We start from the raw sequence: 22,439 nt of genomic DNA, 5'->3' as shown, positions 1-22,439 counted from the left end.
CACTGACGGGCAGCTTTTTGCGCTGATTCAGCCACCTACGTGCGACCAGTTTGCACAAAACGCTAGGGCTCGTCCGGGATTTGAACCCGGGACCTCCTGCACCCTAAGCAGGAATCATACCCCTAGACCAACGAGCCCTCTGACAGCGTGAACGCCAATTATTTCAGCAAACTGAATCCCTCGAAGTCGTCCGGGGTGGTCTTTGAATCTGGTGCAGCTGGCGGGATGGGGAAGGTGCTTTCTGCCGGCAGTGCTGTTCTTCGACAGACTGTGTGGCGACACCGTGGGTCACGGGCAGCACCGTTCTCGGAGGTGCCGTGGCCCGCGGTCGGCGGCCTTCTAGGGCTATTGGCATGTTCATGTAGAGCTGCCGCCGGGTGCGCACTGCCTGCTGCTAAGGAGGTGATTGTTTTTGCTGATGTGACTTGCAATAACGACTGCGCGAAACGCCGCTATCTCGTTGGGGATGCTACGACATACACCCTCTCGAGCACCCCGAATACTTGTTGAGCCCTCGGCTACGATGGGTTTCAGGCTGTCAAATGAACTATGGTGTGTGCATGCGCGGACGGGAGAAAGGCTGAGGCGTCTTCGAGTGTACAAGGATGGAGAGAGCGTATCCGTCGTTTCCGTAGTGTAGCGGTTATCACGTCTGCTTCACACGCAGAAGGTCCCCGGGCGGGAACATTATTTTCCTGCCTATGTCGCATACTACTCGAGTGAGCCACGTCGTGTGTGGATCTGCTACATGTACCTTCGTCATGCAAGTGCCGCATTTACTGAATTTTTAAGCTACGATGGCAACCTTGCTACAAGTTCTCTGAGAAGCAAGAACGAAAGCAGTAGTTTCCGTGGTGTAGCGGTTATCACGTCTGCCTAACACGCAGAAGATCCCCGGTTCGATCCCGGGCGGAAACACTTTTTCATCACTTTAAACAAGACATACCGACAAGCATTTGCCACGTTCTGTACCTAAAGCTTGGCAATCACCTTCATACGTCGGACCAGACGGTCATTTCTTTACACCAAGTATGAAATTCACTTTACACTGACGGGCAGCTTTTTGCGCTGATTCAGCCACCTACGTGCGACCAGTTTGCACAAAACGCTAGGGCTCGTCCGGGATTTGAACCCGGGACCTCCTGCACCCTAAGCAGGAATCATACCCCTAGACCAACGAGCCCTTTGACAGCGTGAACGCCAATTATTTCAGCAAACTGAATCCCTCGAAGTCGTCCAGGGTGCTCTTTGAATCTGGTGCAGCTGGCGGGATGGGGAAGGTGCTTTCTGCCGGCAGTGCTGTTCTTCGACAGACTGTGTGGCGACACCGTGGGTCACGGGCAGCACCGTTCTCGGAGGTGCCGTGGCCCGCGGTCGGCGGCCTTCTAGGGCTATTGGCATGTTCATGTAGAGCTGCCGCCGGGTGCGCACTGCCTGCTGCTAAGGAGGTGATTGTTTTTGCTGATGTGACTTGCAATAACGACTGCGCGAAACGCCGCTATCTCGTTGGGGATGCTACGACATACACCCTCTCGAGCACCCCGAATACTTGTTGAGCCCTCGGCTACGATGGGTTTCAGGCTGTCAAATGAACTATGGTGTGTGCATGCGCGGACGGGAGAAAGGCTGAGGCGTCTTCGAGTGTACAAGGATGGAGAGAGCGTATCCGTCGTTTCCGTAGTGTAGCGGTTATCACGTCTGCTTCACACGCAGAAGGTCCCCGGGCGGGAACATTATTTTCCTGCCTATGTCGCATACTACTCGAGTGAGCCACGTCGTGTGTGGATCTGCTACATGTACCTTCGTCATGCAAGTGCCGCATTTACTGAATTTTTAAGCTACGATGGCAACCTTGCTACAAGTTCTCTGAGAAGCAAGAACGAAAGCAGTAGTTTTCGTGGTGTAGCGGTTATCACGTCTGCCTAACACGCAGAAGATCCCCGGTTCGATCCCGGGCGGAAACACTTTTTCATCACTTTAAACAAGACATACCGACAAGCATTTGCCACGTTCTGTACCTAAAGCTTGGCAATCACCTTCATACGTCGGACCAGACGGTCATTTCTTTACACCAAGTATGAAATTCACTTTACACTGACGGGCAGCTTTTTGCGCTGATTCAGCCACCTACGTGCGACCAGTTTGCACAAAACGCTAGGGCTCGTCCGGGATTTGAACCCGGGACCTCCTGCACCCTAAGCAGGAATCATACCCCTAGACCAACGAGCCCTCTGACAGCGTGAACGCCAATTATTTCAGCAAACTGAATCCCTCGAAGTCGTCCGGGGTGGTCTTTGAATCTGGTGCAGCTGGCGGGATGGGGAAGGTGCTTTCTGCCGGCAGTGCTGTTCTTCGACAGACTGTGTGGCGACACCGTGGGTCACGGGCAGCACCGTTCTCGGAGGTGCCGTGGCCCGCGGTCGGCGGCCTTCTAGGGCTATTGGCATGTTCATGTAGAGCTGCCGCCGGGTGCGCACTGCCTGCTGCTAAGGAGGTGATTGTTTTTGCTGATGTGACTTGCAATAACGACTGCGCGAAACGCCGCTATCTCGTTGGGGATGCTACGACATACACCCTCTCGAGCACCCCGAATACTTGTTGAGCCCTCGGCTACGATGGGTTTCAGGCTGTCAAATGAACTATGGTGTGTGCATGCGCGGACGGGAGAAAGGCTGAGGCGTCTTCGAGTGTACAAGGATGGAGAGAGCGTATCCGTCGTTTCCGTAGTGTAGCGGTTATCACGTCTGCTTCACACGCAGAAGGTCCCCGGGCGGGAACATTATTTTCCTGCCTATGTCGCATACTACTCGAGTGAGCCACGTCGTGTGTGGATCTGCTACATGTACCTTCGTCATGCAAGTGCCGCATTTACTGAATTTTTAAGCTACGATGGCAACCTTGCTACAAGTTCTCTGAGAAGCAAGAACGAAAGCAGTAGTTTCCGTGGTGTAGCGGTTATCACGTCTGCCTAACACGCAGAAGATCCCCGGTTCGATCCCGGGCGGAAACACTTTTTCATCACTTTAAACAAGACATACCGACAAGCATTTGCCACGTTCTGTACCTAAAGCTTGGCAATCACCTTCATACGTCGGACCAGACGGTCATTTCTTTACACCAAGTATGAAATTCACTTTACACTGACGGGCAGCTTTTTGCGCTGATTCAGCCACCTACGTGCGACCAGTTTGCACAAAACGCTAGGGCTCGTCCGGGATTTGAACCCGGGACCTCCTGCACCCTAAGCAGGAATCATACCCCTAGACCAACGAGCCCTCTGACAGCGTGAACGCCAATTATTTCAGCAAACTGAATCCCTCGAAGTCGTCCGGGGTGGTCTTTGAATCTGGTGCAGCTGGCGGGATGGGGAAGGTGCTTTCTGCCGGCAGTGCTGTTCTTCGACAGACTGTGTGGCGACACCGTGGGTCACGGGCAGCACCGTTCTCGGAGGTGCCGTGGCCCGCGGTCGGCGGCCTTCTAGGGCTATTGGCATGTTCATGTAGAGCTGCCGCCGGGTGCGCACTGCCTGCTGCTAAGGAGGTGATTGTTTTTGCTGATGTGACTTGCAATAACGACTGCGCGAAACGCCGCTATCTCGTTGGGGATGCTACGACATACACCCTCTCGAGCACCCCGAATACTTGTTGAGCCCTCGGCTACGATGGGTTTCAGGCTGTCAAATGAACTATGGTGTGTGCATGCGCGGACGGGAGAAAGGCTGAGGCGTCTTCGAGTGTACAAGGATGGAGAGAGCGTATCCGTCGTTTCCGTAGTGTAGCGGTTATCACGTCTGCTTCACACGCAGAAGGTCCCCGGGCGGGAACATTATTTTCCTGCCTATGTCGCATACTACTCGAGTGAGCCACGTCGTGTGTGGATCTGCTACATGTACCTTCGTCATGCAAGTGCCGCATTTACTGAATTTTTAAGCTACGATGGCAACCTTGCTACAAGTTCTCTGAGAAGCAAGAACGAAAGCAGTAGTTTCCGTGGTGTAGCGGTTATCACGTCTGCCTAACACGCAGAAGATCCCCGGTTCGATCCCGGGCGGAAACACTTTTTCATCACTTTAAACAAGACATACCGACAAGCATTTGCCACGTTCTGTACCTAAAGCTTGGCAATCACCTTCATACGTCGGACCAGACGGTCATTTCTTTACACCAAGTATGAAATTCACTTTACACTGACGGGCAGCTTTTTGCGCTGATTCAGCCACCTACGTGCGACCAGTTTGCACAAAACGCTAGGGCTCGTCCGGGATTTGAACCCGGGACCTCCTGCACCCTAAGCAGGAATCATACCCCTAGACCAACGAGCCCTTTGACAGCGTGAACGCCAATTATTTCAGCAAACTGAATCCCTCGAAGTCGTCCAGGGTGCTCTTTGAATCTGGTGCAGCTGGCGGGATGGGGAAGGTGCTTTCTGCCGGCAGTGCTGTTCTTCGACAGACTGTGTGGCGACACCGTGGGTCACGGGCAGCACCGTTCTCGGAGGTGCCGTGGCCCGCGGTCGGCGGCCTTCTAGGGCTATTGGCATGTTCATGTAGAGCTGCCGCCGGGTGCGCACTGCCTGCTGCTAAGGAGGTGATTGTTTTTGCTGATGTGACTTGCAATAACGACTGCGCGAAACGCCGCTATCTCGTTGGGGATGCTACGACATACACCCTCTCGAGCACCCCGAATACTTGTTGAGCCCTCGGCTACGATGGGTTTCAGGCTGTCAAATGAACTATGGTGTGTGCATGCGCGGACGGGAGAAAGGCTGAGGCGTCTTCGAGTGTACAAGGATGGAGAGAGCGTATCCGTCGTTTCCGTAGTGTAGCGGTTATCACGTCTGCTTCACACGCAGAAGGTCCCCGGGCGGGAACATTATTTTCCTGCCTATGTCGCATACTACTCGAGTGAGCCACGTCGTGTGTGGATCTGCTACATGTACCTTCGTCATGCAAGTGCCGCATTTACTGAATTTTTAAGCTACGATGGCAACCTTGCTACAAGTTCTCTGAGAAGCAAGAACGAAAGCAGTAGTTTCCGTGGTGTAGCGGTTATCACGTCTGCCTAACACGCAGAAGATCCCCGGTTCGATCCCGGGCGGAAACACTTTTTCATCACTTTAAACAAGACATACCGACAAGCATTTGCCACGTTCTGTACCTAAAGCTTGGCAATCACCTTCATACGTCGGACCAGACGGTCATTTCTTTACACCAAGTATGAAATTCACTTTACACTGACGGGCAGCTTTTTGCGCTGATTCAGCCACCTACGTGCGACCAGTTTGCACAAAACGCTAGGGCTCGTCCGGGATTTGAACCCGGGACCTCCTGCACCCTAAGCAGGAATCATACCCCTAGACCAACGAGCCCTTTGACAGCGTGAACGCCAATTATTTCAGCAAACTGAATCCCTCGAAGTCGTCCAGGGTGCTCTTTGAATCTGGTGCAGCTGGCGGGATGGGGAAGGTGCTTTCTGCCGGCAGTGCTGTTCTTCGACAGACTGTGTGGCGACACCGTGGGTCACGGGCAGCACCGTTCTCGGAGGTGCCGTGGCCCGCGGTCGGCGGTCTTCTAGGGCTATTGGCATGTTCATGTAGAGCTGCCGCCGGGTGCGCACTGCCTGCTGCTAAGGAGGTGATTGTTTTTGCTGATGTGACTTGCAATAACGACTGCGCGAAACGCCGCTATCTCGTTGGGGATGCTACGACATACACCCTCTCGAGCACCCCGAATACTTGTTGAGCCCTCGGCTACGATGGGTTTCAGGCTGTCAAATGAACTATGGTGTTTGCATGCGCGGACGGGAGAAAGGCTGAGGCGTCTTCGAGTGTACAAGGATGGAGAGAGCGTATCCGTCGTTTCCGTAGTGTAGCGGTTATCACGTCTGCTCCACACGCAGAAGGTCCCCGGTTCGATCCCGGGCGGGAACAGTACTTTCCTGCCTATGTCGCATACTACTTCGAGTGAGCCACGTCGTGTGTGGATCTGCTACATGTACCTTCGTCATGCAAGTGCCGCATTTACTGAATTTTTAAGTTACGATGGCAACCTTGCTACAAGTTCTCTGAGAAGCAAGAACGAAAGCAGTAGTTTCCGTGGTGTAGCGGTTATCACGTCTGCCTAACACGCAGAAGATCCCCGGTTCGATCCCGGGCGGAAACACTTTTTCATCACTTTAAACAAGACATACCGACAAGCATTTGCCACGTTCTGTACCTAAAGCTTGGCAATCACCTTCATACGTCGGACCAGACGGTCATTTCTTTACACCAAGTATGAAATTCACTTTACACTGACGGGCAGCTTTTTGCGCTGATTCAGCCACCTACGTGCGACCAGTTTGCACAAAACGCTAGGGCTCGTCCGGGATTTGAACCCGGGACCTCCTGCACCCTAAGCAGGAATCATACCCCTAGACCAACGAGCCCTCTGACAGCGTGAACGCCAATTATTTCAGCAAACTGAATCCCTCGAAGTCGTCCGGGGTGGTCTTTGAATCTGGTGCAGCTGGCGGGATGGGGAAGGTGCTTTCTGCCGGCAGTGCTGTTCTTCGACAGACTGTGTGGCGACACCGTGGGTCACGGGCAGCACCGTTCTCGGAGGTGCCGTGGCCCGCGGTCGGCGGCCTTCTAGGGCTATTGGCATGTTCATGTAGAGCTGCCGCCGGGTGCGCACTGCCTGCTGCTAAGGAGGTGATTGTTTTTGCTGATGTGACTTGCAATAACGACTGCGCGAAACGCCGCTATCTCGTTGGGGATGCTACGACATACACCCTCTCGAGCACCCCGAATACTTGTTGAGCCCTCGGCTACGATGGGTTTCAGGCTGTCAAATGAACTATGGTGTGTGCATGCGCGGACGGGAGAAAGGCTGAGGCGTCTTCGAGTGTACAAGGATGGAGAGAGCGTATCCGTCGTTTCCGTAGTGTAGCGGTTATCACGTCTGCTTCACACGCAGAAGGTCCCCGGGCGGGAACATTATTTTCCTGCCTATGTCGCATACTACTCGAGTGAGCCACGTCGTGTGTGGATCTGCTACATGTACCTTCGTCATGCAAGTGCCGCATTTACTGAATTTTTAAGCTACGATGGCAACCTTGCTACAAGTTCTCTGAGAAGCAAGAACGAAAGCAGTAGTTTCCGTGGTGTAGCGGTTATCACGTCTGCCTAACACGCAGAAGATCCCCGGTTCGATCCCGGGCGGAAACACTTTTTCATCACTTTAAACAAGACATACCGACAAGCATTTGCCACGTTCTGTACCTAAAGCTTGGCAATCACCTTCATACGTCGGACCAGACGGTCATTTCTTTACACCAAGTATGAAATTCACTTTACACTGACGGGCAGCTTTTTGCGCTGATTCAGCCACCTACGTGCGACCAGTTTGCACAAAACGCTAGGGCTCGTCCGGGATTTGAACCCGGGACCTCCTGCACCCTAAGCAGGAATCATACCCCTAGACCAACGAGCCCTTTGACAGCGTGAACGCCAATTATTTCAGCAAACTGAATCCCTCGAAGTCGTCCAGGGTGCTCTTTGAATCTGGTGCAGCTGGCGGGATGGGGAAGGTGCTTTCTGCCGGCAGTGCTGTTCTTCGACAGACTGTGTGGCGACACCGTGGGTCACGGGCAGCACCGTTCTCGGAGGTGCCGTGGCCCGCGGTCGGCGGCCTTCTAGGGCTATTGGCATGTTCATGTAGAGCTGCCGCCGGGTGCGCACTGCCTGCTGCTAAGGAGGTGATTGTTTTTGCTGATGTGACTTGCAATAACGACTGCGCGAAACGCCGCTATCTCGTTGGGGATGCTACGACATACACCCTCTCGAGCACCCCGAATACTTGTTGAGCCCTCGGCTACGATGGGTTTCAGGCTGTCAAATGAACTATGGTGTTTGCATGCGCGGACGGGAGAAAGGCTGAGGCGTCTTCGAGTGTACAAGGATGGAGAGAGCGTATCCGTCGTTTCCGTAGTGTAGCGGTTATCACGTCTGCTCCACACGCAGAAGGTCCCCGGTTCGATCCCGGGCGGGAACAGTACTTTCCTGCCTATGTCGCATACTACTTCGAGTGAGCCACGTCGTGTGTGGATCTGCTACATGTACCTTCGTCATGCAAGTGCCGCATTTACTGAATTTTTAAGTTACGATGGCAACCTTGCTACAAGTTCTCTGAGAAGCAAGAACGAAAGCAGTAGTTTCCGTGGTGTAGCGGTTATCACGTCTGCCTAACACGCAGAAGATCCCCGGTTCGATCCCGGGCGGAAACACTTTTTCATCACTTTAAACAAGACATACCGACAAGCATTTGCCACGTTCTGTACCTAAAGCTTGGCAATCACCTTCATACGTCGGACCAGACGGTCATTTCTTTACACCAAGTATGAAATTCACTTTACACTGACGGGCAGCTTTTTGCGCTGATTCAGCCACCTACGTGCGACCAGTTTGCACAAAACGCTAGGGCTCGTCCGGGATTTGAACCCGGGACCTCCTGCACCCTAAGCAGGAATCATACCCCTAGACCAACGAGCCCTCTGACAGCGTGAACGCCAATTATTTCAGCAAACTGAATCCCTCGAAGTCGTCCGGGGTGGTCTTTGAATCTGGTGCAGCTGGCGGGATGGGGAAGGTGCTTTCTGCCGGCAGTGCTGTTCTTCGACAGACTGTGTGGCGACACCGTGGGTCACGGGCAGCACCGTTCTCGGAGGTGCCGTGGCCCGCGGTCGGCGGCCTTCTAGGGCTATTGGCATGTTCATGTAGAGCTGCCGCCGGGTGCGCACTGCCTGCTGCTAAGGAGGTGATTGTTTTTGCTGATGTGACTTGCAATAACGACTGCGCGAAACGCCGCTATCTCGTTGGGGATGCTACGACATACACCCTCTCGAGCACCCCGAATACTTGTTGAGCCCTCGGCTACGATGGGTTTCAGGCTGTCAAATGAACTATGGTGTGTGCATGCGCGGACGGGAGAAAGGCTGAGGCGTCTTCGAGTGTACAAGGATGGAGAGAGCGTATCCGTCGTTTCCGTAGTGTAGCGGTTATCACGTCTGCTTCACACGCAGAAGGTCCCCGGGCGGGAACATTATTTTCCTGCCTATGTCGCATACTACTCGAGTGAGCCACGTCGTGTGTGGATCTGCTACATGTACCTTCGTCATGCAAGTGCCGCATTTACTGAATTTTTAAGCTACGATGGCAACCTTGCTACAAGTTCTCTGAGAAGCAAGAACGAAAGCAGTAGTTTCCGTGGTGTAGCGGTTATCACGTCTGCCTAACACGCAGAAGATCCCCGGTTCGATCCCGGGCGGAAACACTTTTTCATCACTTTAAACAAGACATACCGACAAGCATTTGCCACGTTCTGTACCTAAAGCTTGGCAATCACCTTCATACGTCGGACCAGACGGTCATTTCTTTACACCAAGTATGAAATTCACTTTACACTGACGGGCAGCTTTTTGCGCTGATTCAGCCACCTACGTGCGACCAGTTTGCACAAAACGCTAGGGCTCGTCCGGGATTTGAACCCGGGACCTCCTGCACCCTAAGCAGGAATCATACCCCTAGACCAACGAGCCCTCTGACAGCGTGAACGCCAATTATTTCAGCAAACTGAATCCCTCGAAGTCGTCCGGGGTGGTCTTTGAATCTGGTGCAGCTGGCGGGATGGGGAAGGTGCTTTCTGCCGGCAGTGCTGTTCTTCGACAGACTGTGTGGCGACACCGTGGGTCACGGGCAGCACCGTTCTCGGAGGTGCCGTGGCCCGCGGTCGGCGGCCTTCTAGGGCTATTGGCATGTTCATGTAGAGCTGCCGCCGGGTGCGCACTGCCTGCTGCTAAGGAGGTGATTGTTTTTGCTGATGTGACTTGCAATAACGACTGCGCGAAACGCCGCTATCTCGTTGGGGATGCTACGACATACACCCTCTCGAGCACCCCGAATACTTGTTGAGCCCTCGGCTACGATGGGTTTCAGGCTGTCAAATGAACTATGGTGTGTGCATGCGCGGACGGGAGAAAGGCTGAGGCGTCTTCGAGTGTACAAGGATGGAGAGAGCGTATCCGTCGTTTCCGTAGTGTAGCGGTTATCACGTCTGCTTCACACGCAGAAGGTCCCCGGGCGGGAACATTATTCTCCTGCCTATGTCGCATACTACTCGAGTGAGCCACGTCGTGTGTGGATCTGCTACATGTACCTTCGTCATGCAAGTGCCGCATTTACTGAATTTTTAAGCTACGATGGCAACCTTGCTACAAGTTCTCTGAGAAGCAAGAACGAAAGCAGTAGTTTCCGTGGTGTAGCGGTTATCACGTCTGCCTAACACGCAGAAGATCCCCGGTTCGATCCCGGGCGGAAACACTTTTTCATCACTTTAAACAAGACATACCGACAAGCATTTGCCACGTTCTGTACCTAAAGCTTGGCAATCACCTTCATACGTCGGACCAGACGGTCATTTCTTTACACCAAGTATGAAATTCACTTTACACTGACGGGCAGCTTTTTGCGCTGATTCAGCCACCTACGTGCGACCAGTTTGCACAAAACGCTAGGGCTCGTCCGGGATTTGAACCCGGGACCTCCTGCACCCTAAGCAGGAATCATACCCCTAGACCAACGAGCCCTTTGACAGCGTGAACGCCAATTATTTCAGCAAACTGAATCCCTCGAAGTCGTCCAGGGTGCTCTTTGAATCTGGTGCAGCTGGCGGGATGGGGAAGGTGCTTTCTGCCGGCAGTGCTGTTCTTCGACAGACTGTGTGGCGACACCGTGGGTCACGGGCAGCACCGTTCTCGGAGGTGCCGTGGCCCGCGGTCGGCGGCCTTCTAGGGCTATTGGCATGTTCATGTAGAGCTGCCGCCGGGTGCGCACTGCCTGCTGCTAAGGAGGTGATTGTTTTTGCTGATGTGACTTGCAATAACGACTGCGCGAAACGCCGCTATCTCGTTGGGGATGCTACGACATACACCCTCTCGAGCACCCCGAATACTTGTTGAGCCCTCGGCTACGATGGGTTTCAGGCTGTCAAATGAACTATGGTGTTTGCATGCGCGGACGGGAGAAAGGCTGAGGCGTCTTCGAGTGTACAAGGATGGAGAGAGCGTATCCGTCGTTTCCGTAGTGTAGCGGTTATCACGTCTGCTCCACACGCAGAAGGTCCCCGGTTCGATCCCGGGCGGGAACAGTACTTTCCTGCCTATGTCGCATACTACTCGAGTGAGCCACGTCGTGTGTGGATCTGCTACATGTACCTTCGTCATGCAAGTGCCGCATTTACTGAATTTTTAAGTTACGATGGCAACCTTGCTACAAGTTCTCTGAGAAGCAAGAACGAAAGCAGTAGTTTCCGTGGTGTAGCGGTTATCACGTCTGCCTAACACGCAGAAGATCCCCGGTTCGATCCCGGGCGGAAACACTTTTTCATCACTTTAAACAAGACATACCGACAAGCATTTGCCACGTTCTGTACCTAAAGCTTGGCAATCACCTTCATACGTCGGACCAGACGGTCATTTCTTTACACCAAGTATGAAATTCACTTTACACTGACGGGCAGCTTTTTGCGCTGATTCAGCCACCTACGTGCGACCAGTTTGCACAAAACGCTAGGGCTCGTCCGGGATTTGAACCCGGGACCTCCTGCACCCTAAGCAGGAATCATACCCCTAGACCAACGAGCCCTCTGACAGCGTGAACGCCAATTATTTCAGCAAACTGAATCCCTCGAAGTCGTCCGGGGTGGTCTTTGAATCTGGTGCAGCTGGCGGGATGGGGAAGGTGCTTTCTGCCGGCAGTGCTGTTCTTCGACAGACTGTGTGGCGACACCGTGGGTCACGGGCAGCACCGTTCTCGGAGGTGCCGTGGCCCGCGGTCGGCGGCCTTCTAGGGCTATTGGCATGTTCATGTAGAGCTGCCGCCGGGTGCGCACTGCCTGCTGCTAAGGAGGTGATTGTTTTTGCTGATGTGACTTGCAATAACGACTGCGCGAAACGCCGCTATCTCGTTGGGGATGCTACGACATACACCCTCTCGAGCACCCCGAATACTTGTTGAGCCCTCGGCTACGATGGGTTTCAGGCTGTCAAATGAACTATGGTGTGTGCATGCGCGGACGGGAGAAAGGCTGAGGCGTCTTCGAGTGTACAAGGATGGAGAGAGCGTATCCGTCGTTTCCGTAGTGTAGCGGTTATCACGTCTGCTTCACACGCAGAAGGTCCCCGGGCGGGAACATTATTTTCCTGCCTATGTCGCATACTACTCGAGTGAGCCACGTCGTGTGTGGATCTGCTACATGTACCTTCGTCATGCAAGTGCCGCATTTACTGAATTTTTAAGCTACGATGGCAACCTTGCTACAAGTTCTCTGAGAAGCAAGAACGAAAGCAGTAGTTTCCGTGGTGTAGCGGTTATCACGTCTGCCTAACACGCAGAAGATCCCCGGTTCGATCCCGGGCGGAAACACTTTTTCATCACTTTAAACAAGACATACCGACAAGCATTTGCCACGTTCTGTACCTAAAGCTTGGCAATCACCTTCATACGTCGGACCAGACGGTCATTTCTTTACACCAAGTATGAAATTCACTTTACACTGACGGGCAGCTTTTTGCGCTGATTCAGCCACCTACGTGCGACCAGTTTGCACAAAACGCTAGGGCTCGTCCGGGATTTGAACCCGGGACCTCCTGCACCCTAAGCAGGAATCATACCCCTAGACCAACGAGCCCTTTGACAGCGTGAACGCCAATTATTTCAGCAAACTGAATCCCTCGAAGTCGTCCAGGGTGCTCTTTGAATCTGGTGCAGCTGGCGGGATGGGGAAGGTGCTTTCTGCCGGCAGTGCTGTTCTTCGACAGACTGTGTGGCGACACCGTGGGTCACGGGCAGCACCGTTCTCGGAGGTGCCGTGGCCCGCGGTCGGCGGCCTTCTAGGGCTATTGGCATGTTCATGTAGAGCTGCCGCCGGGTGCGCACTGCCTGCTGCTAAGGAGGTGATTGTTTTTGCTGATGTGACTTGCAATAACGACTGCGCGAAACGCCGCTATCTCGTTGGGGATGCTACGACATACACCCTCTCGAGCACCCCGAATACTTGTTGAGCCCTCGGCTACGATGGGTTTCAGGCTGTCAAATGAACTATGGTGTTTGCATGCGCGGACGGGAGAAAGGCTGAGGCGTCTTCGAGTGTACAAGGATGGAGAGAGCGTATCCGTCGTTTCCGTAGTGTAGCGGTTATCACGTCTGCTCCACACGCAGAAGGTCCCCGGTTCGATCCCGGGCGGGAACAGTACTTTCCTGCCTATGTCGCATACTACTCGAGTGAGCCACGTCGTGTGTGGATCTGCTACATGTACCTTCGTCATGCAAGTGCCGCATTTACTGAATTTTTAAGTTACGATGGCAACCTTGCTACAAGTTCTCTGAGAAGCAAGAACGAAAGCAGTAGTTTCCGTGGTGTAGCGGTTATCACGTCTGCCTAACACGCAGAAGATCCCCGGTTCGATCCCGGGCGGAAACACTTTTTCATCACTTTAAACAAGACATACCGACAAGCATTTGCCACGTTCTGTACCTAAAGCTTGGCAATCACCTTCATACGTCGGACCAGACGGTCATTTCTTTACACCAAGTATGAAATTCACTTTACACTGACGGGCAGCTTTTTGCGCTGATTCAGCCACCTACGTGCGACCAGTTTGCACAAAACGCTAGGGCTCGTCCGGGATTTGAACCCGGGACCTCCTGCACCCTAAGCAGGAATCATACCCCTAGACCAACGAGCCCTCTGACAGCGTGAACGCCAATTATTTCAGCAAACTGAATCCCTCGAAGTCGTCCGGGGTGGTCTTTGAATCTGGTGCAGCTGGCGGGATGGGGAAGGTGCTTTCTGCCGGCAGTGCTGTTCTTCGACAGACTGTGTGGCGACACCGTGGGTCACGGGCAGCACCGTTCTCGGAGGTGCCGTGGCCCGCGGTCGGCGGCCTTCTAGGGCTATTGGCATGTTCATGTAGAGCTGCCGCCGGGTGCGCACTGCCTGCTGCTAAGGAGGTGATTGTTTTTGCTGATGTGACTTGCAATAACGACTGCGCGAAACGCCGCTATCTCGTTGGGGATGCTACGACATACACCCTCTCGAGCACCCCGAATACTTGTTGAGCCCTCGGCTACGATGGGTTTCAGGCTGTCAAATGAACTATGGTGTGTGCATGCGCGGACGGGAGAAAGGCTGAGGCGTCTTCGAGTGTACAAGGATGGAGAGAGCGTATCCGTCGTTTCCGTAGTGTAGCGGTTATCACGTCTGCTTCACACGCAGAAGGTCCCCGGGCGGGAACATTATTTTCCTGCCTATGTCGCATACTACTCGAGTGAGCCACGTCGTGTGTGGATCTGCTACATGTACCTTCGTCATGCAAGTGCCGCATTTACTGAATTTTTAAGCTACGATGGCAACCTTGCTACAAGTTCTCTGAGAAGCAAGAACGAAAGCAGTAGTTTCCGTGGTGTAGCGGTTATCACGTCTGCCTAACACGCAGAAGATCCCCGGTTCGATCCCGGGCGGAAACACTTTTTCATCACTTTAAACAAGACATACCGACAAGCATTTGCCACGTTCTGTACCTAAAGCTTGGCAATCACCTTCATACGTCGGACCAGACGGTCATTTCTTTACACCAAGTATGAAATTCACTTTACACTGACGGGCAGCTTTTTGCGCTGATTCAGCCACCTACGTGCGACCAGTTTGCACAAAACGCTAGGGCTCGTCCGGGATTTGAACCCGGGACCTCCTGCACCCTAAGCAGGAATCATACCCCTAGACCAACGAGCCCTTTGACAGCGTGAACGCCAATTATTTCAGCAAACTGAATCCCTCGAAGTCGTCCAGGGTGCTCTTTGAATCTGGTGCAGCTGGCGGGATGGGGAAGGTGCTTTCTGCCGGCAGTGCTGTTCTTCGACAGACTGTGTGGCGACACCGTGGGTCACGGGCAGCACCGTTCTCGGAGGTGCCGTGGCCCGCGGTCGGCGGCCTTCTAGGGCTATTGGCATGTTCATGTAGAGCTGCCGCCGGGTGCGCACTGCCTGCTGCTAAGGAGGTGATTGTTTTTGCTGATGTGACTTGCAATAACGACTGCGCGAAACGCCGCTATCTCGTTGGGGATGCTACGACATACACCCTCTCGAGCACCCCGAATACTTGTTGAGCCCTCGGCTACGATGGGTTTCAGGCTGTCAAATGAACTATGGTGTTTGCATGCGCGGACGGGAGAAAGGCTGAGGCGTCTTCGAGTGTACAAGGATGGAGAGAGCGTATCCGTCGTTTCCGTAGTGTAGCGGTTATCACGTCTGCTCCACACGCAGAAGGTCCCCGGTTCGATCCCGGGCGGGAACAGTACTTTCCTGCCTATGTCGCATACTACTCGAGTGAGCCACGTCGTGTGTGGATCTGCTACATGTACCTTCGTCATGCAAGTGCCGCATTTACTGAATTTTTAAGCTACGATGGCAACCTTGCTACAAGTTCTCTGAGAAGCAAGAACGAAAGCAGTAGTTTCCGTGGTGTAGCGGTTATCACGTCTGCCTAACACGCAGAAGATCCCCGGTTCGATCCCGGGCGGAAACACTTTTTCATCACTTTAAACAAGACATACCGACAAGCATTTGCCACGTTCTGTACCTAAAGCTTGGCAATCACCTTCATACGTCGGACCAGACGGTCATTTCTTTACACCAAGTATGAAATTCACTTTACACTGACGGGCAGCTTTTTGCGCTGATTCAGCCACCTACGTGCGACCAGTTTGCACAAAACGCTAGGGCTCGTCCGGGATTTGAACCCGGGACCTCCTGCACCCTAAGCAGGAATCATACCCCTAGACCAACGAGCCCTTTGACAGCGTGAACGCCAATTATTTCAGCAAACTGAATCCCTCGAAGTCGTCCAGGGTGCTCTTTGAATCTGGTGCAGCTGGCGGGATGGGGAAGGTGCTTTCTGCCGGCAGTGCTGTTCTTCGACAGACTGTGTGGCGACACCGTGGGTCACGGGCAGCACCGTTCTCGGAGGTGCCGTGGCCCGCGGTCGGCGGCCTTCTAGGGCTATTGGCATGTTCATGTAGAGCTGCCGCCGGGTGCGCACTGCCTGCTGCTAAGGAGGTGATTGTTTTTGCTGATGTGACTTGCAATAACGACTGCGCGAAACGCCGCTATCTCGTTGGGGATGCTACGACATACACCCTCTCGAGCACCCCGAATACTTGTTGAGCCCTCGGCTACGATGGGTTTCAGGCTGTCAAATGAACTATGGTGTTTGCATGCGCGGACGGGAGAAAGGCTGAGGCGTCTTCGAGTGTACAAGGATGGAGAGAGCGTATCCGTCGTTTCCGTAGTGTAGCGGTTATCACGTCTGCTCCACACGCAGAAGGTCCCCGGTTCGATCCCGGGCGGGAACAGTACTTTCCTGCCTATGTCGCATACTACTTCGAGTGAGCCACGTCGTGTGTGGATCTGCTACATGTACCTTCGTCATGCAAGTGCCGCATTTACTGAATTTTTAAGTTACGATGGCAACCTTGCTACAAGTTCTCTGAGAAGCAAGAACGAAAGCAGTAGTTTCCGTGGTGTAGCGGTTATCACGTCTGCCTAACACGCAGAAGATCCCCGGTTCGATCCCGGGCGGAAACACTTTTTCATCACTTTAAACAAGACATACCGACAAGCATTTGCCACGTTCTGTACCTAAAGCTTGGCAATCACCTTCATACGTCGGACCAGACGGTCATTTCTTTACACCAAGTATGAAATTCACTTTACACTGACGGGCAGCTTTTTGCGCTGATTCAGCCACCTACGTGCGACCAGTTTGCACAAAACGCTAGGGCTCGTCCGGGATTTGAACCCGGGACCTCCTGCACCCTAAGCAGGAATCATACCCCTAGACCAACGAGCCCTCTGACAGCGTGAACGCCAATTATTTCAGCAAACTGAATCCCTCGAAGTCGTCCGGGGTGGTCTTTGAATCTGGTGCAGCTGGCGGGATGGGGAAGGTGCTTTCTGCCGGCAGTGCTGTTCTTCGACAGACTGTGTGGCGACACCGTGGGTCACGGGCAGCACCGTTCTCGGAGGTGCCGTGGCCCGCGGTCGGCGGCCTTCTAGGGCTATTGGCATGTTCATGTAGAGCTGCCGCCGGGTGCGCACTGCCTGCTGCTAAGGAGGTGATTGTTTTTGCTGATGTGACTTGCAATAACGACTGCGCGAAACGCCGCTATCTCGTTGGGGATGCTACGACATACACCCTCTCGAGCACCCCGAATACTTGTTGAGCCCTCGGCTACGATGGGTTTCAGGCTGTCAAATGAACTATGGTGTGTGCATGCGCGGACGGGAGAAAGGCTGAGGCGTCTTCGAGTGTACAAGGATGGAGAGAGCGTATCCGTCGTTTCCGTAGTGTAGCGGTTATCACGTCTGCTTCACACGCAGAAGGTCCCCGGGCGGGAACATTATTTTCCTGCCTATGTCGCATACTACTCGAGTGAGCCACGTCGTGTGTGGATCTGCTACATGTACCTTCGTCATGCAAGTGCCGCATTTACTGAATTTTTAAGCTACGATGGCAACCTTGCTACAAGTTCTCTGAGAAGCAAGAACGAAAGCAGTAGTTTCCGTGGTGTAGCGGTTATCACGTCTGCCTAACACGCAGAAGATCCCCGGTTCGATCCCGGGCGGAAACACTTTTTCATCACTTTAAACAAGACATACCGACAAGCATTTGCCACGTTCTGTACCTAAAGCTTGGCAATCACCTTCATACGTCGGACCAGACGGTCATTTCTTTACACCAAGTATGAAATTCACTTTACACTGACGGGCAGCTTTTTGCGCTGATTCAGCCACCTACGTGCGACCAGTTTGCACAAAACGCTAGGGCTCGTCCGGGATTTGAACCCGGGACCTCCTGCACCCTAAGCAGGAATCATACCCCTAGACCAACGAGCCCTCTGACAGCGTGAACGCCAATTATTTCAGCAAACTGAATCCCTCGAAGTCGTCCGGGGTGGTCTTTGAATCTGGTGCAGCTGGCGGGATGGGGAAGGTGCTTTCTGCCGGCAGTGCTGTTCTTCGACAGACTGTGTGGCGACACCGTGGGTCACGGGCAGCACCGTTCTCGGAGGTGCCGTGGCCCGCGGTCGGCGGCCTTCTAGGGCTATTGGCATGTTCATGTAGAGCTGCCGCCGGGTGCGCACTGCCTGCTGCTAAGGAGGTGATTGTTTTTGCTGATGTGACTTGCAATAACGACTGCGCGAAACGCCGCTATCTCGTTGGGGATGCTACGACATACACCCTCTCGAGCACCCCGAATACTTGTTGAGCCCTCGGCTACGATGGGTTTCAGGCTGTCAAATGAACTATGGTGTGTGCATGCGCGGACGGGAGAAAGGCTGAGGCGTCTTCGAGTGTACAAGGATGGAGAGAGCGTATCCGTCGTTTCCGTAGTGTAGCGGTTATCACGTCTGCTTCACACGCAGAAGGTCCCCGGGCGGGAACATTATTCTCCTGCCTATGTCGCATACTACTCGAGTGAGCCACGTCGTGTGTGGATCTGCTACATGTACCTTCGTCATGCAAGTGCCGCATTTACTGAATTTTTAAGCTACGATGGCAACCTTGCTACAAGTTCTCTGAGAAGCAAGAACGAAAGCAGTAGTTTCCGTGGTGTAGCGGTTATCACGTCTGCCTAACACGCAGAAGATCCCCGGTTCGATCCCGGGCGGAAACACTTTTTCATCACTTTAAACAAGACATACCGACAAGCATTTGCCACGTTCTGTACCTAAAGCTTGGCAATCACCTTCATACGTCGGACCAGACGGTCATTTCTTTACACCAAGTATGAAATTCACTTTACACTGACGGGCAGCTTTTTGCGCTGATTCAGCCACCTACGTGCGACCAGTTTGCACAAAACGCTAGGGCTCGTCCGGGATTTGAACCCGGGACCTCCTGCACCCTAAGCAGGAATCATACCCCTAGACCAACGAGCCCTTTGACAGCGTGAACGCCAATTATTTCAGCAAACTGAATCCCTCGAAGTCGTCCAGGGTGCTCTTTGAATCTGGTGCAGCTGGCGGGATGGGGAAGGTGCTTTCTGCCGGCAGTGCTGTTCTTCGACAGACTGTGTGGCGACACCGTGGGTCACGGGCAGCACCGTTCTCGGAGGTGCCGTGGCCCGCGGTCGGCGGCCTTCTAGGGCTATTGGCATGTTCATGTAGAGCTGCCGCCGGGTGCGCACTGCCTGCTGCTAAGGAGGTGATTGTTTTTGCTGATGTGACTTGCAATAACGACTGCGCGAAACGCCGCTATCTCGTTGGGGATGCTACGACATACACCCTCTCGAGCACCCCGAATACTTGTTGAGCCCTCGGCTACGATGGGTTTCAGGCTGTCAAATGAACTATGGTGTTTGCATGCGCGGACGGGAGAAAGGCTGAGGCGTCTTCGAGTGTACAAGGATGGAGAGAGCGTATCCGTCGTTTCCGTAGTGTAGCGGTTATCACGTCTGCTCCACACGCAGAAGGTCCCCGGTTCGATCCCGGGCGGGAACAGTACTTTCCTGCCTATGTCGCATACTACTCGAGTGAGCCACGTCGTGTGTGGATCTGCTACATGTACCTTCGTCATGCAAGTGCCGCATTTACTGAATTTTTAAGTTACGATGGCAACCTTGCTACAAGTTCTCTGAGAAGCAAGAACGAAAGCAGTAGTTTCCGTGGTGTAGCGGTTATCACGTCTGCCTAACACGCAGAAGATCCCCGGTTCGATCCCGGGCGGAAACACTTTTTCATCACTTTAAACAAGACATACCGACAAGCATTTGCCACGTTCTGTACCTAAAGCTTGGCAATCACCTTCATACGTCGGACCAGACGGTCATTTCTTTACACCAAGTATGAAATTCACTTTACACTGACGGGCAGCTTTTTGCGCTGATTCAGCCACCTACGTGCGACCAGTTTGCACAAAACGCTAGGGCTCGTCCGGGATTTGAACCCGGGACCTCCTGCACCCTAAGCAGGAATCATACCCCTAGACCAACGAGCCCTCTGACAGCGTGAACGCCAATTATTTCAGCAAACTGAATCCCTCGAAGTCGTCCGGGGTGGTCTTTGAATCTGGTGCAGCTGGCGGGATGGGGAAGGTGCTTTCTGCCGGCAGTGCTGTTCTTCGACAGACTGTGTGGCGACACCGTGGGTCACGGGCAGCACCGTTCTCGGAGGTGCCGTGGCCCGCGGTCGGCGGCCTTCTAGGGCTATTGGCATGTTCATGTAGAGCTGCCGCCGGGTGCGCACTGCCTGCTGCTAAGGAGGTGATTGTTTTTGCTGATGTGACTTGCAATAACGACTGCGCGAAACGCCGCTATCTCGTTGGGGATGCTACGACATACACCCTCTCGAGCACCCCGAATACTTGTTGAGCCCTCGGCTACGATGGGTTTCAGGCTGTCAAATGAACTATGGTGTGTGCATGCGCGGACGGGAGAAAGGCTGAGGCGTCTTCGAGTGTACAAGGATGGAGAGAGCGTATCCGTCGTTTCCGTAGTGTAGCGGTTATCACGTCTGCTCCACACGCAGAAGGTCCCCGGTTCGATCCCGGGCGGGAACAGTACTTTCCTGCCTATGTCGCATACTACTCGAGTGAGCCACGTCGTGTGTGGATCTGCTACATGTACCTTCGTCATGCAAGTGCCGCATTTACTGAATTTTTAAGTTACGATGGCAACCTTGCTACAAGTTCTCTGAGAAGCATGAACGAAAGCAGTAGTTTCCGTGGTGTAGCGGTTATCACGTCTGCCTAACACGCAGAAGATCCCCGGTTCGATCCCGGGCGGAAACACTTTTTCATCACTTTAAACAAGACATACCGACAAGCATTTGCCACGTTCTGTACCTAAAGCTTGGCAATCACCTTCATACGTCGGACCAGACGGTCATTTCTTTACACCAAGTATGAAATTCACTTTACACTGACGGGCAGCTTTTTGCGCTGATTCAGCCACCTACGTGCGACCAGTTTGCACAAAACGCTAGGGCTCGTCCGGGATTTGAACCCGGGACCTCCTGCACCCTAAGCAGGAATCATACCCCTAGACCAACGAGCCCTCTGACAGCGTGAACGCCAATTATTTCAGCAAACTGAATCCCTCGAAGTCGTCCGGGGTGGTCTTTGAATCTGGTGCAGCTGGCGGGATGGGGAAGGTGCTTTCTGCCGGCAGTGCTGTTCTTCGACAGACTGTGTGGCGACACCGTGGGTCACGGGCAGCACCGTTCTCGGAGGTGCCGTGGCCCGCGGTCGGCGGCCTTCTAGGGCTATTGGCATGTTCATGTAGAGCTGCCGCCGGGTGCGCACTGCCTGCTGCTAAGGAGGTGATTGTTTTTGCTGATGTGACTTGCAATAACGACTGCGCGAAACGCCGCTATCTCGTTGGGGATGCTACGACATACACCCTCTCGAGCACCCCGAATACTTGTTGAGCCCTCGGCTACGATGGGTTTCAGGCTGTCAAATGAACTATGGTGTGTGCATGCGCGGACGGGAGAAAGGCTGAGGCGTCTTCGAGTGTACAAGGATGGAGAGAGCGTATCCGTCGTTTCCGTAGTGTAGCGGTTATCACGTCTGCTTCACACGCAGAAGGTCCCCGGGCGGGAACATTATTTTCCTGCCTATGTCGCATACTACTCGAGTGAGCCACGTCGTGTGTGGATCTGCTACATGTACCTTCGTCATGCAAGTGCCGCATTTACTGAATTTTTAAGCTACGATGGCAACCTTGCTACAAGTTCTCTGAGAAGCAAGAACGAAAGCAGTAGTTTCCGTGGTGTAGCGGTTATCACGTCTGCCTAACACGCAGAAGATCCCCGGTTCGATCCCGGGCGGAAACACTTTTTCATCACTTTAAACAAGACATACCGACAAGCATTTGCCACGTTCTGTACCTAAAGCTTGGCAATCACCTTCATACGTCGGACCAGACGGTCATTTCTTTACACCAAGTATGAAATTCACTTTACACTGACGGGCAGCTTTTTGCGCTGATTCAGCCACCTACGTGCGACCAGTTTGCACAAAACGCTAGGGCTCGTCCGGGATTTGAACCCGGGACCTCCTGCACCCTAAGCAGGAATCATACCCCTAGACCAACGAGCCCTTTGACAGCGTGAACGCCAATTATTTCAGCAAACTGAATCCCTCGAAGTCGTCCAGGGTGCTCTTTGAATCTGGTGCAGCTGGCGGGATGGGGAAGGTGCTTTCTGCCGGCAGTGCTGTTCTTCGACAGACTGTGTGGCGACACCGTGGGTCACGGGCAGCACCGTTCTCGGAGGTGCCGTGGCCCGCGGTCGGCGGCCTTCTAGGGCTATTGGCATGTTCATGTAGAGCTGCCGCCGGGTGCG

At 53.6% G+C, this 22,439-nt stretch overlaps 51 non-coding genes across 51 annotated transcripts; 29 read left to right on the top strand and 22 right to left on the bottom strand.

Annotated features, from left to right (window-relative positions):
- Positions 1-65: 65 nt before the first annotated feature.
- Positions 66-137, bottom strand: Trnap-agg (transfer RNA proline (anticodon AGG)). The gene has a single exon. It is a non-coding gene; the product is annotated as a tRNA-Pro (tRNA).
- Positions 138-845: 708 nt separating this feature from the next.
- Positions 846-918, top strand: Trnav-aac (transfer RNA valine (anticodon AAC)). The gene has a single exon. It is a non-coding gene; the product is annotated as a tRNA-Val (tRNA).
- A 193-nt stretch (positions 919-1,111) lies between these two features.
- Trnap-agg (transfer RNA proline (anticodon AGG)) lies at positions 1,112-1,183 on the bottom strand. The gene has a single exon. It is a non-coding gene; the product is annotated as a tRNA-Pro (tRNA).
- Positions 1,184-1,891: 708 nt separating this feature from the next.
- On the top strand, positions 1,892-1,964 carry Trnav-aac (transfer RNA valine (anticodon AAC)). The gene has a single exon. It is a non-coding gene; the product is annotated as a tRNA-Val (tRNA).
- Positions 1,965-2,157: 193 nt separating this feature from the next.
- Trnap-agg (transfer RNA proline (anticodon AGG)) lies at positions 2,158-2,229 on the bottom strand. The gene has a single exon. It is a non-coding gene; the product is annotated as a tRNA-Pro (tRNA).
- Positions 2,230-2,937: 708 nt separating this feature from the next.
- Positions 2,938-3,010, top strand: Trnav-aac (transfer RNA valine (anticodon AAC)). The gene has a single exon. It is a non-coding gene; the product is annotated as a tRNA-Val (tRNA).
- A 193-nt stretch (positions 3,011-3,203) lies between these two features.
- On the bottom strand, positions 3,204-3,275 carry Trnap-agg (transfer RNA proline (anticodon AGG)). The gene has a single exon. It is a non-coding gene; the product is annotated as a tRNA-Pro (tRNA).
- A 708-nt stretch (positions 3,276-3,983) lies between these two features.
- On the top strand, positions 3,984-4,056 carry Trnav-aac (transfer RNA valine (anticodon AAC)). Its single transcript has one exon. It is a non-coding gene; the product is annotated as a tRNA-Val (tRNA).
- A 193-nt stretch (positions 4,057-4,249) lies between these two features.
- On the bottom strand, positions 4,250-4,321 carry Trnap-agg (transfer RNA proline (anticodon AGG)). The gene has a single exon. It is a non-coding gene; the product is annotated as a tRNA-Pro (tRNA).
- A 708-nt stretch (positions 4,322-5,029) lies between these two features.
- On the top strand, positions 5,030-5,102 carry Trnav-aac (transfer RNA valine (anticodon AAC)). Its single transcript has one exon. It is a non-coding gene; the product is annotated as a tRNA-Val (tRNA).
- Positions 5,103-5,295: 193 nt separating this feature from the next.
- On the bottom strand, positions 5,296-5,367 carry Trnap-agg (transfer RNA proline (anticodon AGG)). Its single transcript has one exon. It is a non-coding gene; the product is annotated as a tRNA-Pro (tRNA).
- A 488-nt stretch (positions 5,368-5,855) lies between these two features.
- Trnav-cac (transfer RNA valine (anticodon CAC)) lies at positions 5,856-5,928 on the top strand. Its single transcript has one exon. It is a non-coding gene; the product is annotated as a tRNA-Val (tRNA).
- A 159-nt stretch (positions 5,929-6,087) lies between these two features.
- On the top strand, positions 6,088-6,160 carry Trnav-aac (transfer RNA valine (anticodon AAC)). Its single transcript has one exon. It is a non-coding gene; the product is annotated as a tRNA-Val (tRNA).
- A 193-nt stretch (positions 6,161-6,353) lies between these two features.
- Positions 6,354-6,425, bottom strand: Trnap-agg (transfer RNA proline (anticodon AGG)). Its single transcript has one exon. It is a non-coding gene; the product is annotated as a tRNA-Pro (tRNA).
- A 708-nt stretch (positions 6,426-7,133) lies between these two features.
- Trnav-aac (transfer RNA valine (anticodon AAC)) lies at positions 7,134-7,206 on the top strand. Its single transcript has one exon. It is a non-coding gene; the product is annotated as a tRNA-Val (tRNA).
- Positions 7,207-7,399: 193 nt separating this feature from the next.
- On the bottom strand, positions 7,400-7,471 carry Trnap-agg (transfer RNA proline (anticodon AGG)). Its single transcript has one exon. It is a non-coding gene; the product is annotated as a tRNA-Pro (tRNA).
- Positions 7,472-7,959: 488 nt separating this feature from the next.
- Positions 7,960-8,032, top strand: Trnav-cac (transfer RNA valine (anticodon CAC)). The gene has a single exon. It is a non-coding gene; the product is annotated as a tRNA-Val (tRNA).
- Positions 8,033-8,191: 159 nt separating this feature from the next.
- Positions 8,192-8,264, top strand: Trnav-aac (transfer RNA valine (anticodon AAC)). Its single transcript has one exon. It is a non-coding gene; the product is annotated as a tRNA-Val (tRNA).
- Positions 8,265-8,457: 193 nt separating this feature from the next.
- On the bottom strand, positions 8,458-8,529 carry Trnap-agg (transfer RNA proline (anticodon AGG)). Its single transcript has one exon. It is a non-coding gene; the product is annotated as a tRNA-Pro (tRNA).
- Positions 8,530-9,237: 708 nt separating this feature from the next.
- On the top strand, positions 9,238-9,310 carry Trnav-aac (transfer RNA valine (anticodon AAC)). The gene has a single exon. It is a non-coding gene; the product is annotated as a tRNA-Val (tRNA).
- Positions 9,311-9,503: 193 nt separating this feature from the next.
- Trnap-agg (transfer RNA proline (anticodon AGG)) lies at positions 9,504-9,575 on the bottom strand. Its single transcript has one exon. It is a non-coding gene; the product is annotated as a tRNA-Pro (tRNA).
- Positions 9,576-10,283: 708 nt separating this feature from the next.
- Trnav-aac (transfer RNA valine (anticodon AAC)) lies at positions 10,284-10,356 on the top strand. Its single transcript has one exon. It is a non-coding gene; the product is annotated as a tRNA-Val (tRNA).
- A 193-nt stretch (positions 10,357-10,549) lies between these two features.
- Trnap-agg (transfer RNA proline (anticodon AGG)) lies at positions 10,550-10,621 on the bottom strand. Its single transcript has one exon. It is a non-coding gene; the product is annotated as a tRNA-Pro (tRNA).
- A 488-nt stretch (positions 10,622-11,109) lies between these two features.
- On the top strand, positions 11,110-11,182 carry Trnav-cac (transfer RNA valine (anticodon CAC)). Its single transcript has one exon. It is a non-coding gene; the product is annotated as a tRNA-Val (tRNA).
- Positions 11,183-11,340: 158 nt separating this feature from the next.
- Trnav-aac (transfer RNA valine (anticodon AAC)) lies at positions 11,341-11,413 on the top strand. The gene has a single exon. It is a non-coding gene; the product is annotated as a tRNA-Val (tRNA).
- Positions 11,414-11,606: 193 nt separating this feature from the next.
- On the bottom strand, positions 11,607-11,678 carry Trnap-agg (transfer RNA proline (anticodon AGG)). Its single transcript has one exon. It is a non-coding gene; the product is annotated as a tRNA-Pro (tRNA).
- Positions 11,679-12,386: 708 nt separating this feature from the next.
- Positions 12,387-12,459, top strand: Trnav-aac (transfer RNA valine (anticodon AAC)). The gene has a single exon. It is a non-coding gene; the product is annotated as a tRNA-Val (tRNA).
- A 193-nt stretch (positions 12,460-12,652) lies between these two features.
- Positions 12,653-12,724, bottom strand: Trnap-agg (transfer RNA proline (anticodon AGG)). The gene has a single exon. It is a non-coding gene; the product is annotated as a tRNA-Pro (tRNA).
- Positions 12,725-13,212: 488 nt separating this feature from the next.
- Positions 13,213-13,285, top strand: Trnav-cac (transfer RNA valine (anticodon CAC)). Its single transcript has one exon. It is a non-coding gene; the product is annotated as a tRNA-Val (tRNA).
- A 158-nt stretch (positions 13,286-13,443) lies between these two features.
- Trnav-aac (transfer RNA valine (anticodon AAC)) lies at positions 13,444-13,516 on the top strand. Its single transcript has one exon. It is a non-coding gene; the product is annotated as a tRNA-Val (tRNA).
- A 193-nt stretch (positions 13,517-13,709) lies between these two features.
- Trnap-agg (transfer RNA proline (anticodon AGG)) lies at positions 13,710-13,781 on the bottom strand. The gene has a single exon. It is a non-coding gene; the product is annotated as a tRNA-Pro (tRNA).
- A 708-nt stretch (positions 13,782-14,489) lies between these two features.
- Positions 14,490-14,562, top strand: Trnav-aac (transfer RNA valine (anticodon AAC)). The gene has a single exon. It is a non-coding gene; the product is annotated as a tRNA-Val (tRNA).
- A 193-nt stretch (positions 14,563-14,755) lies between these two features.
- Trnap-agg (transfer RNA proline (anticodon AGG)) lies at positions 14,756-14,827 on the bottom strand. Its single transcript has one exon. It is a non-coding gene; the product is annotated as a tRNA-Pro (tRNA).
- A 488-nt stretch (positions 14,828-15,315) lies between these two features.
- On the top strand, positions 15,316-15,388 carry Trnav-cac (transfer RNA valine (anticodon CAC)). The gene has a single exon. It is a non-coding gene; the product is annotated as a tRNA-Val (tRNA).
- Positions 15,389-15,546: 158 nt separating this feature from the next.
- Trnav-aac (transfer RNA valine (anticodon AAC)) lies at positions 15,547-15,619 on the top strand. The gene has a single exon. It is a non-coding gene; the product is annotated as a tRNA-Val (tRNA).
- A 193-nt stretch (positions 15,620-15,812) lies between these two features.
- Trnap-agg (transfer RNA proline (anticodon AGG)) lies at positions 15,813-15,884 on the bottom strand. The gene has a single exon. It is a non-coding gene; the product is annotated as a tRNA-Pro (tRNA).
- A 488-nt stretch (positions 15,885-16,372) lies between these two features.
- Positions 16,373-16,445, top strand: Trnav-cac (transfer RNA valine (anticodon CAC)). The gene has a single exon. It is a non-coding gene; the product is annotated as a tRNA-Val (tRNA).
- Positions 16,446-16,604: 159 nt separating this feature from the next.
- Positions 16,605-16,677, top strand: Trnav-aac (transfer RNA valine (anticodon AAC)). Its single transcript has one exon. It is a non-coding gene; the product is annotated as a tRNA-Val (tRNA).
- Positions 16,678-16,870: 193 nt separating this feature from the next.
- Trnap-agg (transfer RNA proline (anticodon AGG)) lies at positions 16,871-16,942 on the bottom strand. The gene has a single exon. It is a non-coding gene; the product is annotated as a tRNA-Pro (tRNA).
- A 708-nt stretch (positions 16,943-17,650) lies between these two features.
- On the top strand, positions 17,651-17,723 carry Trnav-aac (transfer RNA valine (anticodon AAC)). The gene has a single exon. It is a non-coding gene; the product is annotated as a tRNA-Val (tRNA).
- Positions 17,724-17,916: 193 nt separating this feature from the next.
- On the bottom strand, positions 17,917-17,988 carry Trnap-agg (transfer RNA proline (anticodon AGG)). Its single transcript has one exon. It is a non-coding gene; the product is annotated as a tRNA-Pro (tRNA).
- A 708-nt stretch (positions 17,989-18,696) lies between these two features.
- On the top strand, positions 18,697-18,769 carry Trnav-aac (transfer RNA valine (anticodon AAC)). Its single transcript has one exon. It is a non-coding gene; the product is annotated as a tRNA-Val (tRNA).
- A 193-nt stretch (positions 18,770-18,962) lies between these two features.
- On the bottom strand, positions 18,963-19,034 carry Trnap-agg (transfer RNA proline (anticodon AGG)). Its single transcript has one exon. It is a non-coding gene; the product is annotated as a tRNA-Pro (tRNA).
- Positions 19,035-19,522: 488 nt separating this feature from the next.
- On the top strand, positions 19,523-19,595 carry Trnav-cac (transfer RNA valine (anticodon CAC)). The gene has a single exon. It is a non-coding gene; the product is annotated as a tRNA-Val (tRNA).
- Positions 19,596-19,753: 158 nt separating this feature from the next.
- Trnav-aac (transfer RNA valine (anticodon AAC)) lies at positions 19,754-19,826 on the top strand. The gene has a single exon. It is a non-coding gene; the product is annotated as a tRNA-Val (tRNA).
- Positions 19,827-20,019: 193 nt separating this feature from the next.
- Trnap-agg (transfer RNA proline (anticodon AGG)) lies at positions 20,020-20,091 on the bottom strand. Its single transcript has one exon. It is a non-coding gene; the product is annotated as a tRNA-Pro (tRNA).
- Positions 20,092-20,579: 488 nt separating this feature from the next.
- On the top strand, positions 20,580-20,652 carry Trnav-cac (transfer RNA valine (anticodon CAC)). Its single transcript has one exon. It is a non-coding gene; the product is annotated as a tRNA-Val (tRNA).
- A 158-nt stretch (positions 20,653-20,810) lies between these two features.
- Positions 20,811-20,883, top strand: Trnav-aac (transfer RNA valine (anticodon AAC)). The gene has a single exon. It is a non-coding gene; the product is annotated as a tRNA-Val (tRNA).
- Positions 20,884-21,076: 193 nt separating this feature from the next.
- Trnap-agg (transfer RNA proline (anticodon AGG)) lies at positions 21,077-21,148 on the bottom strand. The gene has a single exon. It is a non-coding gene; the product is annotated as a tRNA-Pro (tRNA).
- Positions 21,149-21,856: 708 nt separating this feature from the next.
- Trnav-aac (transfer RNA valine (anticodon AAC)) lies at positions 21,857-21,929 on the top strand. Its single transcript has one exon. It is a non-coding gene; the product is annotated as a tRNA-Val (tRNA).
- A 193-nt stretch (positions 21,930-22,122) lies between these two features.
- Trnap-agg (transfer RNA proline (anticodon AGG)) lies at positions 22,123-22,194 on the bottom strand. The gene has a single exon. It is a non-coding gene; the product is annotated as a tRNA-Pro (tRNA).
- Between the last annotated feature and the right edge of the window lie 245 nt (positions 22,195-22,439).

This window comes from Schistocerca serialis, chromosome 2 (assembly GCF_023864345.2).
Source record: "Schistocerca serialis cubense isolate TAMUIC-IGC-003099 chromosome 2, iqSchSeri2.2, whole genome shotgun sequence".
NCBI lineage: Eukaryota > Metazoa > Arthropoda > Insecta > Orthoptera > Acrididae > Schistocerca > Schistocerca serialis.
The sequence above is the reverse complement of the archived record's forward strand: the minus strand, read 5'-3'. Positions and strand labels throughout refer to the sequence as shown.